This window comes from Bubalus bubalis, chromosome X (genome assembly GCF_019923935.1).
Source record: "Bubalus bubalis isolate 160015118507 breed Murrah chromosome X, NDDB_SH_1, whole genome shotgun sequence".
Taxonomy (NCBI): Eukaryota; Metazoa; Chordata; class Mammalia; order Artiodactyla; family Bovidae; genus Bubalus; species Bubalus bubalis.
The window spans coordinates 93374043-93390625 of NC_059181.1; positions in this window are offsets into that span (position 1 = coordinate 93374043).

Below are 16583 nucleotides of genomic sequence, written 5' to 3' on the forward strand. Positions count from 1 at the left end.
GTTTCTCCTCAGGTTTGGGAAGTTCTAATCCATTAAAAAAAAAGTAAACTTTCTGCCCCTTCTCCCTTTCTTTTTCTTCTGGAATACCAATTATTTAACATTTTACATTTCATAGGGGCCCTCCTGTTGGCTCAGATGGTAAAGAATCCGTCTGCAATGCGGGAGACTTGAGTTCAAACCCTGGGTTGGAAGATGCCCTGAAGGAGGGCATGGCAACCCACTCCAATATTCTTGCCTGGAGAATTCCATGGACAGAGGAGCCTGGAGGGCCATGGTCCATGGGGTTGCAAAGAGTCAGACACGGCTGAGCGTGACTAAGCACATAGATCATGCAGGCTTTCTTTGCTCTTACTTCTTTGTTCTCTGTTACTTCACATTTTCTGTCCTTCAGATCACTTATTATAAATTCCATTTGGTCTACTCTGCTGTGTACATATATATATATGCTGTATATATACATATAGCTATATATATATAGTTAATTGCACTTTTCATTTCATTAATTGAATTCTTCTGCTTCAGAATTTCTGTCTGATTCTTTTTAATGATTTCTGTTCTTTTGTTAAATTTTTCATTTTGCTTATGTATTGTTTTCCTGTGTTTTATTGAACTATCTTTCTGTGCTTTCTTTGAGTTTCCTCAAAACTGCTGTTTTGAATTCTTTATCAGCTAGATCTAGGTCATTGAGTTTGATAACTGAAAAATTTATCATTATCTTTTGGTGATGACATGTTTCCTTGTTTCTTCATGATCCTTGGATTTTTGTTGCTACTTTCACATTTGAAGTATTGATAGCAGTCATCTCTCACAAACTTTATTATCTGTCTTCAAGTAGAATATTTTTTGTTGGTCCTGCTTGTATCTAGGGTTTTCTCAAATCTTGTATGGAGACACCTGCTCTGGACTTCTGCACTCACTCTTGTAGCAGAATTCTTAACTTTTTATGTCCTCTTTGGTTCTTGCCAGGCTGCTGCTGCTGCTGCTAAGTTGCTTCAGTCGTATCCGACCCTGTGCGACCCCATAGATGGCAGCCCACCAGGCTCCCCTGTCCCTGGGATTCTCCAGGCAAGAACACTGGAGTGGGTAGATGCTGGAAAACTCTGTTTTATTTTCTACAAGGTGGCACTATAGCTCAATGTGTATTATTTCCCTTACCTGAAACCCTGGTCTGTTTTTCTGAAAGCACTCCGTTTACTCTCACCTCTGCCCTTGGAGGTGCACACAGGGAGCCAGTTTCAGAATGAGGGAGGTGTGGGTTTAGCATTCAGTATTGGGAGAGCCCACAGACCTAGTAGGGGGATCATTCAGTGAAGTTCTCTCAGAGGTTTGTGGGCCAACTTCTGCCCCTTTTCCAATATATTTCCTCTCCTGAGTCATTGGGGTCCAACCTCAGTCCTCTAGGTGCTGCTGGTGAGAAATGCATCCCACAAAGCTGGAATAACCTGGTACTCACTCACTACTCTTCTTTTCCCTTATGAGAGAGGTCACCACCAACTGGGTCACCCTCATATTGTTTTGCCTTAGGGGATGAGCAGCATTCTTAAAATTCCTCTTATTTTCTTGAATGCATTCAAACTCAAGGAAAAATATAATCGTTTAGTATGGTAAATAGCTTCTAAGCAGAGTATTCCTTATACAAGAAACTATTGTTCACTAATCTAGTAGGTCATATGGTAGATAAGAACTGCTCTAAGCTGAAAGTTTTATCACTGTTTTTTCATGGTATTAAAGATTTTTTGTTGCATTTATTTCAAGTTGAAATATTTTCCATATGATAAAACAAGTTGCAAACAATGGTGATTGTAAGAGTTATCGATGCTTTAAAATATGTAACAGTAAAAGTAACACATCAAGTTCAAAGCTTGATAAGTTTTTTGTTAAAGAAAGAATTTTGTTTTCCCTCTATGAAAGTCAGTTTGTCTTGATAACATAAGGAAGAATTCTTTAAAAATTTTCTTCCAATTGAGACAGAAACAAAAGTAAGTGTGACAGTTTTCTTAAATCTTAAATGCAGTGCAAAAGTTTGTGTTTTATTTACATCTCCATCATGCAGAATCACATATAAATTTATGCACACATAGAAGCATCTCACTCCTTTTAATGGATGCATAGCATTTCACTGTATTGGTGTACTCAGTATTGTTTAATGACAAGTGTGGTTGATGCCTCACAAGAAGAGTGACCTCATACCCCTAAACACCAATGTTGCTCCTATTGAAAAACATTTGGAGTTTTGGATTCTTAACAAAATTTCACAGTCAGCAAATAGCTCCCATTAAGCTCCACGAATGTTATTTGTTCTCCAAAAAGATTGTGAAATTTAGATATTACAGTATCTGTTTGCCCACACTTTCAAGTTATTTTAAAATGCAACATGACAAACACATATGCATGTGCAATAAAGTTCAGAGAATAAATTTACAAACACTAAAGTATCCATTACCCAGATTTGCCACCTGCTGATATTTAGCATTCTCTCCTTATAGTCCTCACACTAATTGCATCAGAGCAACATACTAGAAAGATAAGTGACATGCTTTGGATGAACAGACTAGAAAGATAAGTGACACGTTGTGGATGAACAGCGTATGGGTGTTTCCTGCCAATAGTGGGATTGGGAATTCTCAGTGAAGCTTCAAGAAGGAGATGCGATTTGAATTGATGAAGGATAAGTAGTCATGGAAAGGTCTCCAGAGGACATTCCAGGTATGATCCAAGGTACAGAAGAGACAATGTACAAAGGTATACTTGGTAGTTATGATGAACAGTCCAGTGTTGCTTCAATGTAAGATACTTGGATATGAGAACTGATGAAAGGATAGGAGCAGACAAGTCTCTGAGAGCTTAGAACAGTGTGTCCAGGGGATCAAGATGCGACCCTGTAGGTTTGTTGTTGCCAAACCTGGCAAGCAACAGAATCTGTTTTTTGTTTGTTTGCTTAATTAATTTTGCTGTTGGGGATGGTGAGGGGAGCAAATGTCAAGATCTGATCTAGAAACCTTCAAGGTAACTTCTGAACCTATCATTAGGCTTGGACGGTCTATGTCTGTAGTTTTTGTCTAGAAATGATTAACGGTCTCTTTAAAACTTTGGATCCTAATGAGAGAGGATCTACAAGTTTTACCTGAAGTCTCCACATTTATATCTTGAAGACGTTGCACACCACCAGCACCAGTGACTTTCCTCTCTGTCTGTAAAGTACAAATCCTCAATTAAACACTTAATATCTCAGAAATGTGGGGGTACCAGAACTGTACAAGGTGTGAGTTCAACAACAACACTTTTCATAAACACCACCATATAACTCCCACCCCAATCCAGGTATAGAACATTACCATAACCCCTGAGGAGTCCTTCACGGCGTCCTCCCAGCCATTACTACCACTGCCCCTATGCAAAGTTCACTACTACTTGGATTGCTAAGTCATGGATTAGTTTTGCCTGGTTTTGATGTTTACAAAAAAAAGTATCATACAGCTTGAACTCTTTTGTGTCTGGCTTCTTTATGTCTGTTACCACTTTTTGCAATATTTTGTTCATTTTCATTGCACTGCAGTTTTCCATTCTTTGACTTTACTAAATTTAACTTATCTGTTCTTATTGATGAGCATTTGGCTGTTTCCAGCATTGGATTTTTATGCATGATGCTCCTATGAACATTTTATACATATATTTTTGCATACACACAAATGAATTGTTGTAAAGTATTATGTATTTGTTCATGGGGTTGCAAAGAGCTGGACATGAATGAGTGATTAACACTTTCACTTTCAATATATATTTGCCTATGGGTATAATATAGGCTATCAGGATAACCTGTAGGCTATCAGGTACGTGCAAGTTCAGCCTTAGTAGATACACCCTAACAGTTTTCCAAAGTGGCTGTACCAATTCACATCCATACCAGCCATGTAAAGGGTTCCACTTACTTTATAGCTTCATCAGCATATTATTAGAGAGTTAATTTTACTTTCAGCCATTCCAGAGGGCACTGCATTATGTTTGTAGTTTGGATTTTCCCAATGAATAATGATATTGAGCAGTGTATTATATGCTAAGTAGTCACTTGGATAAAGTAAGGTCATTATCTTTTTCTCATAGCATATGCAACATGACTATATTTGGCTAAAACATATATATGAAATTTATGAATGTGTGCATTTATATGCATTTATACAAAGAATATGAACCTAACTACTATTAGTGGCAATATTGAGCATTTGTTCTTTTCCAGGCACATTTCTAAAATGCTTCATTCATATAAACTTATTTAGTCCTTATAAAACTTTATAGGGTATATTTTTCAAGCCAATAAAGAATTCAAAATGCAGAAATATTAATATCACATCTATCTGTTATACTGGTTGTCAATGGTTAATGAGATCCCTGATTATATGCATTTTCTTCTTTATGCTTGATTGAAATGTTGAACATTGCCAGAACCTCAGAGGAATTCTTCCACGTATAAAGGGATGAATATGTTGTTTTCCCAGTGGTCACTAAAATTCCTCTTAGGACTGGTATGGCAAAAAAACCATGTGGTATTAATCCCTTGCACCCTGATCCTTTGTATATTTCTTAGGTCATAAAGGTGTTATCTGATATAAGTGCAGAGACCAATAGTCTTAAGGCCATTTGGTAAAGTATTTAGAAAAGAGCAAAGTTGTACTATACCACCTGCTGTATGCTGCTGCTGCTGCTGCTAAGTCACTTCAGTCGTGTTTGACTCTGTGCGACCCCAAAGACGGCAGCCCACCAGGCTCTGCCATCCCTGGGATTCTCTAGGCAAGAACACTGGAGTGGGTTGCCATTTCCTTCTCCAATGCATGAAAGTGAAAAGTGAAAGTGAAGTCGCTCAGTCGCGACCCCATGGACTGCAGCCCACCAGGCTCCTCCGTCCATGGGATTTTCCAGGCAAGAGTACTGGAGTGGGGTGCCATTGCCTTCTCCGACCTGCTGTATAGTTTCATTTAATTTTTTATTGTATGTGTAATGTAATATATATGTGCATCTATGGTCATGTGCAGAAAAATAGGTGCAACTGAATAATAGTCAAAGATAGTGATTATAAGTGTCAGCGCATTTTCTCTGTACCCCTCTGCCCTTCAAAATCTGACTCCTTTGTCACATGACAAAGTCCTTTCAAAGTGCAGACACCTTTCCAGTCCTCAAGGTGAAGTGGATATGAAAAAAGCGTTATTTTGGTTCAGAAGAGCCCTCTGCCTTCTACAGAAAAACCTACAGAGGGAAACACTGCACAGTGTTAACAATGGTTGCCAGCAGGTCTTTTGGTTGCCTGTGTTTACATTATATTTTCACGTGTCCACAGTTTTAAGAAATTGTAAATTACCACCAAAGGAACATAAATGAGGCAGGCTGAGCACTGAGGTAATATGTTAACTAGAAATGGTTCATACAACAGGTAAGAGTTTGGGGTAGATTGAAAGTAAGCATGTCAGCAAGAATGTATTTTTTATCTACAATTATATATTTAAGAAGATGGACTTCAATAAAGGGACAAATGTTCCCAGAACATTTTTTGGTGCTTTAATAGATGTTTGGTTCAACATCTTTATATTTAATGTTCTAGTTTTTGCTTTATTTTGTTGTAGACTTCTGGGGAGAGGGAAAAATTTAGATCATTTAGTGAAAAATTTGTATTAATTTTAATTAAAGCAGACTGAACATTATATATAGTGACATCTTTCTTAAAAGAATTACTAACATGTGTTAAAATATGCATACATGAAATACAAACACTACACTGAAACTAACAGCAACCGTCATTAGAAGAGAAGAGTACCAAAGAATTTTACTTTCTGTGCTCTATATTTGTGTACTCTTTTTTTTTTTTTTTCAACAAATGGAGCATATATTTTTTTTTCATTTTTAAATTTTGGTGAAATAGAATATAAAATTTTCCATATTCACCATTCTAAGTGTGCAGTTCAGTGATATTAAATATTCATAATGTACAACCATCACCAACATTCACCTCTATTTTTTTTTCATCTTATAAAACTGAAACTCTATACCTATTAAACCAAAACTCCCCATTTCACTTCCTTCTGTCTCTGGCAGCTGCCATTCTATTTGCTCTCTACTCTAAATACCTCATATAATGAACTAATACAGTATTTGTCTTTTTGTGACTGGCATATTTCACAAAGCAAAATGTCCTCAAGGTTCATTCATGATGTAGCATATGAGAGAATTTCATTCTTTTTTCAGTCTGTGTAATATACCATTGTATGTATATATTGCATTTTTGTTCATCCATTCATCTGTCAATGGACCCTTGGGTTGCCCCCATATTTTAGCTATTGTGAATAATGCTGCTCTCTATCATTGTGGGTGTATAAATATTTCTTCAAGATCCTGCTTTCAACGTTTTGGGATAAATATCCAGATTTAGATCATATGGCAATTCTCTTTTTTAATTCTTATGGAACCACCATACTGTTTGCCTCAGTGGCTATCCCATTTTACATTCCCATCTACAGTGAGGATGCTCCACATCCTCAGTGATACTTGTTTTCTGTTTTTTTTTTTTCTTTCTAATATTAGCTATCCTAATGTGTGTGAGGTGGTATCTCATTGTAATTTTAATTTGCAATTCATGGTGACTGCGGCCATGAAATTAAAAGATGCTTGCTCCTTGGAAGGAAAGCTGTGACAAACCTAGACTGCATATTAAAAAGTGAAGACATCACTTTGCCAACAAAGTCTGTATGGTCAAAGCTATAGTTTTTCTAGTAGTCATATATGGATGTGGGATTTGGACCATAAAGAAGGCTGAGGTCTGAAGAATTGATGCTTTCAAATTGTGATGCTGGAGAAGACTCTGGAGAATCTCTTGGACAGCCAGGAGATCAAACCAGACAATCCTAAAGGAAATCAACCCTGCATATTCATTGGAAAGACTGATGCTGAAGCTGAAGCTTTAATAATTTGGCCACCTGAAGCAAAGAGCCTACTCTTTGGAAAAGACCCTGATGCTGGGAAAGACTGAAGGCAAAAGGAGAAGTGGGTGGCAGAGGATGAGATGGTTAGATAGCGTTACTGACTGAATGGACATAAATCTGAGCAAACTCTGGGAGATAGTGACAGACAGGGAAGCATGGTGTCCATGAGGTCGCAGAGTGGGACACGACTTAACAACTGAACAACAACAAATAATTAGTGATGCTGAGCATATTTTCCTGTACTTACTGGACATTTGTATTTTTTTTTTCAGAGAAATTTCTATTCATGTCCTTTGCTCTGGTTATTTTTGAATCAGGTTGTATGGATTTTGTTGATTTTTTAAGATACTAATTTCTTATTATAAATATGATTTGTAAATATTTTCTCTCATTCTACAGGTTGCCTCTGTGGGTTTACTCTGCGGATAGTGTCTTTTGATGAACAAATTGAAAGATTTTTCATGAAGTCCAATTTGTCTATTTTTTCTTTTGTTATCTTTGGTGTCACATCAAAGAAATTGCCAAGTCCAACACTGTGAAATTTTTATTTTAAGAGTTTTTATAAGGAATTTATCTATTTATTTGGCTGGGTCAGGTCTTAGTTGGAGCACATGGGATCTTTGTTGCACTGTGTGGCGTCTTTCATTGCAGTGTGCTAACTCTAGTTGTAGCACCTGGGCTTAGTCGCTCTGTGACATGTGGGATCATAGTCTCCCAACCAGGATTGAACCTGCGTCCCCTGCATTGCAAGGCCGATTCTTAGCCACTGAATGACCAGGGAAGTTCCTTTTTTTAAGAATTTTTTTTTCTTAAATTTTTTTTTCTAATTGGAGGATAATTATAATACTGTGGTGGTTTTTGCCATACGTCAAGGTGAATCAGTCATAGATATACATGTGTTGCCTCCCTCTTGATCCCCCCTCCCTCTTCCCTCATTGTTTTAGATCTTACATTTAGGTCTTTGATGCATTTTGAGTTAATGTTTTCATATGTTGTTAGGTAAGGATTCAACTTAATTCTTTTGCATGTGTATATCCAGATTTTCCAGCACCTTTTGTTGAAAAAACTTTTCTTTTTCCATTGAATGGCCTTGGTACCTTTGTGAAAAATCATTTGACTAGATACATAAGGGTTTATTTCTGAAGTCTCTATTCTTTATAGTCTGTCTTTATGTCAGTACTTCACTGACTACTGTACTTTGTAATACATTTTGAAATCAGAAAGTGTGAATCTTCCAAATTTGCTTTTTTTATTTCAAGATTGTTTGGGCTATTTATGGTTTCTTGAAATTCTATATGAATTTAAAGATAAATTTTTCTGTGCTTGTTAAAAACATGATTGGGATTTTGATCAGGATTGAATTAATCTATAATTTGGATACCACTGACATTTGAACAATATTATGTCTTCCAATCCATGAACATGGGTTGTGATTTCATTTGTCTGTCTTCTTCATTTCTTTCAGCAGTGTTTCATTTTTATTGTTCAAGTCTTTAATACACTTGGTTATTTTCTATTTTCTCATTATTTTGATGCTATTATAAATGAAATTGTTCTCATAATTTCCTTTTCAGATTATTCACTGCTAAAGTACAGAAATACAATTGATTTTTGCATGTTAGCTTTGTATTCTGAAAATTTGCTGGATTCATTTATTAATTCTAACAGCTTTTTTTTTTATAGAGCCTTTAAGGTTTCTACATATAAGATCAATTCTTTGGTGCTCAGACTTCTTTATGATCTAACTCTTACATCCATACATGACTACTGGAAAAGCCATAGCTTTGACTATACAGACTTTTGTTGGCAAAGTGATATCTCTGCTTTTTAATACTATATCTAGGTTTGTCATAGCTTTTCTTTCAAGGAGCAAGAGTCTTTTAGTATCATAGCTGCTTTCAAATTGTGGTGTTGGAGTAGACTCTTGAGAGTCCCTTGGACTGCAAAGAGATCAAACTAGTCAATCCTAAAGGAAATCAACCCTGTATACTCATTGGAAGGACTAATGCGAAAGCTGAAACTCCAATACTTTGGTCACTTCATGCAAAGAGCTGACTCATTGGAAAGACCCTGATGCTGGGAAAGATTGAAGGCAAATGGAGAAAGGGCAGCAGAGGATGAGATGGCTAGATAGCATCACTGACTCAAGGGACATGAATCTGAGCAATGTCTAGGAGACAGTGGCGGACAGAGGACCCTGGTGTGCTGCAGTCCATGGGGTCACAGAATCAGACATGACTTAATGACTGAACAACAACATGTAAGACAATATCATTTACATTTTATTTCTTCCTTTCCAATTTGGATGCCTTTATTATTTTTTTTTCTCGCATAATTCTTCTGGCTAGAACTTCCAGTACAATGCTGAACAGATGTGGTGAAAATAGACATCCTTACTTTGTTTCTTGGAGGAGGAACTGGCAACCCACTCCAGCATTCTTGCCTGGAAAATCCCATGGGCAGAGGTACCTGGTGGGCTACAGTCCATGGGGTTGCAAAGAGTTGGACATGACTGAGTGACTTCACTCACTCACTCAGTTTGTTTCTTACCTTAGAGGGAAAGCTTTCAGTCTTTCCCCATTAAGTATGATGCTTACTATGTATTTTTTGTGTATGGCTTTTATTATGTTGAGGTAGATTCCTTCTCTTTCTAGTTTATTGAGTACTTTTGTATCATTAAATGGTGTTAAATTTTGTCAAATGATTTTCCTGCCTCAATTGAAATGATTATGTAGTCTTTTTCATTCATTATGTTAATGTGGTGAATTACACTGATCAATTTTTGTATGTTGAACCATACTAGAATTCCTGGATCATATATAAACTGGATCAAACTCTCTTAATTTGTGTTTATCTGAGAAAATCTTTATCTCTCCTTCACTTCTGAAGGATAATTTTATTGGATACAAAACTCTAAATGAGTAATTTTTTTCTTTTCAACAGTTTAAATAATTTACTTTATTCTCTTCTTGCTTGCATGATTTTTGAAGAGAAGTCTGGTGTAATTCTTATCCTTGCTCCTATATAGTTTTTTTCCCCTTTCTTTGGTTTCTTTCAATATTTTCTTTGTCTTTGATTTCCTAAAATTTGAATATGATATATACTGATGTACATTTTTAAGGTATTTTTACTGCTTGGTGTTCCTGAACTTTATTGATCTGTGCTTTAGTGTCCGTCCTTAATTTTGGAAAATTCTCATCCATTATTATACTATTTTTTCTGTTCCTTTATTTCTTTCTTTTAATTCTGGTATTCCTATTCCATACATGTTACACCTTTGGTAACTGTCCACAATTCTTGGATATTCTATACTATTATTTTCTTTCTTTCTTCTTTTCATTTCAGTTTGGGAAGTTTCTGTTGACATACCTTTAATTGCAATGTTTCCTCAGCCATGCCCAGTCTATGGCATATGCCTACAAAAGACATTATTCACTCCTCTTACAGTGTTTTTTTTTTTAGCATTTACTTTTGAATCTTTCAATCTCCATGCTTACATTACATACCCCTTCTTTCACATTGTCTACTTTTCCTGTTACAGCCCTCACCATAAGTTCATGGTCTGATAATTTCAAAATCTCTATCATACTTGAGTCTAATAGTTGTGCGCTCTCTCTCTCTCTGAATTATATTTTTTATATTTGGTGTGACTCATAATTTTTGTTAAAAGCCAAAAATGATGTAGTATGGGAAAGGAAATGAGGTACATAGGCTTTTAGTGTGAGGCTTATGTCTGTCTGACTAGAAGTTATGCTGTACTCACTATTTGCTGTAGCTGTAGGTATCAGAGATTAAAATTTTCTCTTGTGTTCTTGTTTTTGTCATCTTTGTTGACTTTGGATTTTCCCAGAGACTTTTTAAGTAAGTTCTCATATATGCAATGTTCAATTTTTTTCCATCATATTCCTCTGTTACTATACAGGAGCCCTATTGATGTGACAGTAAGATGTGTGGGAAAGGGAAGTGTTTTGCTCTCCTTTAATTAAGTTTTAGTCTTGTTATGAGGAAGACCAAGATGGTGGAGGAATAGGAAGCAGAGTTCACCTCCCTCCAGATAAACATTGAAAATATATCTACAGGAGGAATGATTTACACAGAACAGCTGCTGAGGGCTGACAGAGGACCTCAAAAAGACAATAAAACCTTCACATAAGCAGGTAGAACAAAAGGAAAAAGAAGGAATCAGGATGGGGCTTCCACCCCAGGGAGGGAATCGAAGGAAAGATTCCTGCACCTTGGGAAGGCTTTTCACCAGCAAAGAAATTAGACTGGGCAGAGGGCAAGTTTCAGAACCTAAAAGGGGAGAAGAGTAACTGGTTTGTGGAAGGCAAAATGGAGTAACCTGCACAGAGGGTTGGCACCACTACTCTGTGTTTCCCAACCTGAAACACTCCTCTGTCAGTGAGGGTGGGGGTCAGGTGTTCAAGCTCAGACTCCAAAGATCAGCCCCAGAGAAAAGACCAGGGTTAGGTGTGGAAACAGCCTGAAGAGGATCCACTGTGGCAACTGAGGGTGTACTAGTGAGAGAGTTAACTTAGGCAGGTTGGTAAGGAGTCCAAGCCTAAGACCCCTTTAGGGTGGAGGTGAACATTCTTTCTTTTTCACATTCTTTTGCCTTATACAAGTAGGCCTCATAGGCAGCAGTATCTCTTGTTCAAGGACATGTCTTTTTTTGAGCTCAGAATGTATGTTATGGAAGAACGTCTGGGTAAAACTTCCACAGCCTTGAGCTCTGGGTTAACCTGTTCCTTCTGATTAATCTCGTGCTGATGTCATCCCAGTATGTATGTTACGGGAAAGGGTCTGGGCAAGATTTTCTCAGCCCTGAGGTATTTTTTTCTATCCTCAACAGCTAGCAGAAAAGTATGTAATTCCCTGCTTAAAACTAGCAAGACGGGTAATCTCTTTACCCTCTTCTGATATCTATGTCAGAAGCTTTTTCCTGTGACTATCACTTTAATAAAATTTCTACTACACAAAGCTCTGAGTGTCTGAGACTGTCTTTGGTCCCAGAGTTAAATCTTCTCCTTTGGAGACAACGAATATGGCAGGACACTGTAAGCTTTCAACTATCACTAGGAAGAAGCCTGCCCCACCAGAGAGGCAAGGCACCACTATTGGCAGATGCACATGGAGAAAGGTGTGACAACCATAAGAAATTCTAACCCTGTGAGTGCACCCAGGCAACAGGACAATGCCTATAGGAGCTCAGTGGGCAGGCGTGAGTTGCTGCCACTATCTTGGGTTCCAGAGGTGGGCACTAGCTGCCTCTTCCAGACTTGTAGGAAGGCAGCAGGCCTTGCCCCTGCAGACCCAAAAAGGTGCAGACAGCTTTCCCCACTAGCAATTCTGCCAGTGGGCCTCAGTATCTGCCCCTGCTGGCCTAGAAGGCCATGGTTAGCTCTCGGTACTAGGAAATCCACCAGTGAGTGTCAGGACCTGCCCCACTGTCCCAGGAAGGTGCAAATAGCTACCCCCACTAGGAAGTTCTCCCATAGGAGGGATGAAACAAGAGCTGAGCCCTAGGGGTTGAGTGACTAAGGAAGAAGAGCTGAAATCTCTCCTTGTGGTGGTACAAAATGTCAAGTTATATCTCTACTTATGGCTTCCTTAATTCAGAGCCTACAAAACATCTGAAAGGAAAATTACTCTTGCATCTGGGATGGGGGATGAGGGTGGTTTAGCAGCTGTGGCTTTTGTGGGCATGTACACATGGGAGTTGGGCCAGACCAGAGTACAAGCTGCCTCTATAGCTCCCACAGAAGGTCCAGGTGCATGAATACTACAGTCCTGGAATCTAACCTTGGTGGACCTACACTGGTGGCCAGGTGAAAACAATGCCTGAGAGTCATCAAGGCCAAATGCTGGCATATCCACAGTTAAGGTGGGACTGAGAGCAGTACCAGCAACAGTGTACTTTGTGAGCCCACACAATGGGCAGAAGGGGACAAAACCAACCACATTCACAAGTGAACATCTTCAGAAGAGGCGTACTCAGTGACTTCTCTCTCAGTAGGAATGCTCCAATCCCACCTACCTCACACCACAAATCAGAATCACAGCTAAGAAACATATCTTGGGGGTTTTACTCCAACAACTAGGGAACAAACCCTACCCCTGACAAGGCAACGACAACCACAGAGCAAAGGGGAGCCCCCGCTCAATATTTAGGGCAGGCTCTGATCACTGCAACACCAATCAAACTACATAGCAATGGGATAATGGCAAAAGCCTTGGACCAACCTCACCCACCACAGAGAGCAGACACTATAAACAAGAGGAAATACATTCCTGTAGCCTACAGAAACGGAGAAGGCAATGGCAACCCACTCCAGGACTCTTGCCTGGAAAATCCCATGGATGGAGGAGCCTGGTAGGCTGCAGTCCATGGGGTCGCTAAGAGTTGGACATGATTGAGCAACTTCACTTTCACTTTTCACTTTCATGCATTGGAGAAGGAAATGGCAACCCACTCCAGTGTTCTTGCCTGGAGAATCTCAGGGATGGCGGAGCCTGGTGGGCTGCCGTCTATGGGGTCGCACAGAGTCGGACATGACTGAAGTGACTTAGCAGCAGCAGCAGCAGCCTACAGAAAGGAGACCACAAACAAAGTAAGTCCAACAAAATGAGACAACAAAGAAATATATTGCAAAAGAGAAAGATGAAAACCTACAAGAACAACTAAATGAAGACAAGATAAACAATTATCTGAAAAGAATTAAGAGTAATGATAGTAAAGAAGATCTAGGATCTCAGAAAAAGAGTGGAGTCATGGATCAAGAAGATATAAGAAAATTTTAACAAAGATCTAGACGAACTAAAGAACAAACAAACAGAGATGAACAAGACAATAACTGAAATGAAAACTACACTAGAAGGAGTCGATAGCAGAATAGCAGAGGCAGAACTGATAAGTGACATGGAAGGCAGAATGGTGGAAATCTCTGCCATGGAGCAGAATTAAAAAAAAAAAAGAATGAAATAAAATGAAGACAGTCCCAGAAGCCTCTAGGAAAATGACAACTTTCAAATTATAGGGGTCAGAGAAAAAGAAGAAAAAGACAAAGAGTCTGAAAATATTTGAAGAGATCATAGAGGAAAACCTCTATAACATGGGAAAGGAAATAGCCACCTAAGTCCAGAAAGTGCAGAGTCCCATACAGGATAAACCCAAGAGGATCATGCTGAGACACATATTAAAGAAACTAACAAAATTAAATACAAAGAAAAAATACTAAAAACAACAAGAGAAAACCAATAAATAACACACAATAGAATCCCCATAAGGTTATCAGCTGATTTTTCAGCAGAAACTCTGCAGTTCAGAAGAGAGTAGCAGGATATATTTAAAGTGATGAAAGGGGATGACTTACAACCAAGAATACTCTCCCCAGCAAGGCTCTCATACAGATTTCGTGTGTGTGTGTGTGTGTGTGTGTGTGACTCAGTCGTGTCCCACTCTTTGCGATTCCATGAACTGTATAGCCTACCAGACTCCTCTGTCCATAGAATTCTCCAGGCAAGAATACTGGAGTGGAGAAATCAAAAACTCTACAGACAAGCAAAAGCTAAGGGAATTCATCACCAACAAACGAGCTTTACACTGCTAAAAGAACTTCTCTAGGCAAGAAACACAAGAAAAGGTAACAAAAGAAGAAGGAAAGAAAAAAGAAGTACAAAAACAAACACAAAACAATTAAGAAAATGGCAATATGTGTGCTTAGTTGCTCAGTCGTGTCTGTTTGCGACCCTATGGACTGTAGCCCGCCAGTCTCCTCTGCCATGGTAATTCTCCAGGTAGGAATACTGGAGTGGGTTGTCATGCCCCCCTCCAGGGGATCTTCCCAACCCAGGGATCGAACTCAGGTCTCCTGCATTGCAGGTGGATTCTTTACCATCTGAGCCCCCAGGGAAGCCCATGAATACTGGAGTGGGTAGCCTATCTCTTCTCCAGGGGATCTTCCCGACCCAGGAGTTGCACCTGGGTCTCCAGCATTGCAGGTGGATTCTTCACCAGCTGAGCTACCAGGAAGCCCATATGTATAGATAATTACCTTAAATGCAAATGGATTAAATGCCCCAAATAAAAGACATAGACTGGCTGAATGGATACAAAAACAAGATCCAAATATATGTTGCCTACAAGAGACCCACTTCAGATCTAGGGACACATATGGATTGAAAATTAGGAGACTAAAAAAGTAACTCTATGCAAATAAAAATCTAAAGAAAGCTGGAGTAGCAATACTCATATCAGACTATATAGTCTTTACAATAAAGACTGTTACAAGAGACAAGGAAGGACACCACATGATGATCAAAGGATCAATCCGAGAATGGTGTGTGTGTGTGCATGCTCTGTTGTGTCTGATTTTTTGTGATCCCATGGATTATGGCCCACCAGGCTCCTCTGTCCACGGGATTTTCCAGGCAAGAGCACCAGAGTGGGTTGCCATTTCCTACTCTAAGGGATCTTCCCAACCCAGGGATCGAACCAGCATGTCTCTTGCATCTCCTGCATTGGCAGATGGATTCTTTACCAACTGTGCCACCTCCACCAAAGAAGACATGACAATTGTAAATATTAATGCTTTTAACATAGAGGCATCTCAGTATATAAGGCAAATGCTAACAATCATAAAGGGAGATTGAGCACAAGCAGATTGCCTATATGTGCCTGGTTTTTACCTTTAAAAAAATGGCGGTTTAGTAGGATTTACTCTACTATCTTGTGGGACTTACCATGTGTCAGGCACTGGGCTAGTTGCAGGATACGCCCTGTTAAATAAGAAAGACGTGATCTCTCAGAGCATGAGATGAACAGTCTAGTGTGGAAGAGAAACACTAAACAAACATGTAATCCCAAATTACGATAAAGAAAGAAAACAAGTTTCTGTGAGGCATAACATGAGGAGCTAGACCAGGGATTAAGCGTAGTCATGATGTTTAAGTTGAGCCCTAAAGGGGAAATAAGGAAATGAGTTAATCGGGGCCAGTGAGATGGTAGGGAGGGAAAGTGGTTAGCCTTTAAGGAGCCATGGCACGTGCACAGGCTCTAAGGCAGAAAAGTCGTTGGCTCAGTTAGAAGCAAAGGAGGGAATTGTAGCTGGAGCTCATCAAAAGCAGGGGAGAGTGGCCTGGCTGAGTGTGAGAGGTGAGCAGGAACCAAGTCTTGCAGAGCTCGAAGGCCATGGTAATGATTTGTTTTGTTTTAAAGTATTCAAATGCAATGGAGGAATTTAAGGGATCTAATTGAAAGAAGGAGCATGTTCTAATTCTTCTTTAAAGTATTAAAATATTCCTTGGACTCCCATATAGAGACTGGATTGGAAAGGGGCAAGAAGAGAAACAGACTAGTTCACTGATTCGGTGGTCTAAAGTCTGTGAAAGATACAAAACAATTATAAAACACAATCCAAGATATCACAGGGAAAGGAGAACAAGATGGGCCTGGGAAGGTCTGCTATTGCACGTAACTTCTAGTAAAAAAGAAATTGAAAAACTATGGGGTTCTGTCAGCTTAATAGGAGTATAAGAAGGGAGATATTCACAGAGCCAGGAAAGCGGTCATGAGGAAGAAGGATCTCGGTTGAGCCTTGAAATGTAGCTAACTCTGGG